Source organism: Chaetura pelagica, unplaced genomic scaffold, assembly GCF_000747805.2.
Source record: "Chaetura pelagica isolate M959 unplaced genomic scaffold, ChaPel_1.0 scaffold234, whole genome shotgun sequence".
NCBI classification, from domain to species: domain Eukaryota; kingdom Metazoa; phylum Chordata; class Aves; order Apodiformes; family Apodidae; genus Chaetura; species Chaetura pelagica.
In genome coordinates this window covers 1,479,997-1,481,296 of record NW_009952967.1, presented here as the reverse complement: position 1 = coordinate 1,481,296, position 1,300 = coordinate 1,479,997, and positions in this window count along the sequence as shown.

The following is a 1,300-nucleotide window of genomic DNA, read 5'->3' as shown; positions in this document are numbered from 1 at the left end:
TCAAGATCCAAGGGTAAATGATAATGCAAATGTTCTCATCCGGGTCTAAGAATAACAATCGAGAAGTCTAATGATTGTTAGATGTAGTGAGAGTTTGATATGTTAGTAAGAGTTTAGGTTAGATTAAATGATTTGTAAAGCTGGATGTTTACAATGTTTTACTAACACTGTGTATTACTTATTTGTTACAAGTAGTAATCATTAGTAGCCGTGAAGGTATGTTGTTTGAAGGTATGTTAGACTGTTAGGCATATCATTGTATATACTGTTTGGGAATTGTTCCCTTGTTCCTATATATATATATTCCAGCTAACACCCAAGGAGAGGAAGGATCAAATGAGGAGGAGAAGGATTTGGGCAGGAATCCAGATGTAATATATATTAATGCACATAAAACTTCACTTTACAACCTGCTGCCTTAAAAGCCACGGGGTGAGATGTGGGAAACTCTTCTGTTCTTCCCCACAGAAGTCTAAACAAAATGCCTTTAAGCTAGGGAAGGCCTCTCCTGAGTATTCCCTGCTCACAGACTAAAACAGACTTGCTTCTCAAGGACAACTGAATCCAAAACAACGGATGTGGTGCGGGACAGAAAGGATGGATGACAAGCCATCCTGTGCCCCTGGCAGTCACTGCCCTAACTTGGGGCTCATGGACGCTCCTTGGCTCTGGGCAGTGACACTGACTGGGCAGGTGAGTCACGGAGGTATCAAAGGCGGCGAGTGCAGCAGGTGGGCCCTTCCCTCCTCCCTGAGGCCCGTTCGGACACTTTCTGGTGGGACACCCCCCCTGCTGTGGGCACTGGTGCTGGGACCTGCCTGCCTGACACTCACACACACACACATTCCTTTCCTCAAACATGCACACACAGCGCAACCTCTTAAGGAGGACTGATGTCGGGCTTCCTTCCCTCCTCCCCTACTCCCTTCGGTCCTCAACCCTCTCCCTTAAAAGCACAGGACCTTTTGCATTGTCTCCCTAAAGGACACTTCTCGATATATAGGTGTTTATATCCCTGGTAGCCATTTACATTTGCATTTCCCCTAAACATCATCCCTCAGTTTGTGTTAACCCTTAATAAACCGATTAGTTTGTGGAGCAAACCTTGGTTTTAGAGGCAACTTCTGAGCGTGGTGCCGGCGGGGGATGATTTCTAATTACCGCCCTGAAATACGGTCCCACAGTGGCCGTTCCTCTGTGAGAGGCAGTGCCTCGTGTGACCCTCGGTCTTATACAAAAACCCCTCCATGTCGGGAGGGGCAGTCGCAAAAGCACCTGACAGCCGGTAGCCCCCCCGTAC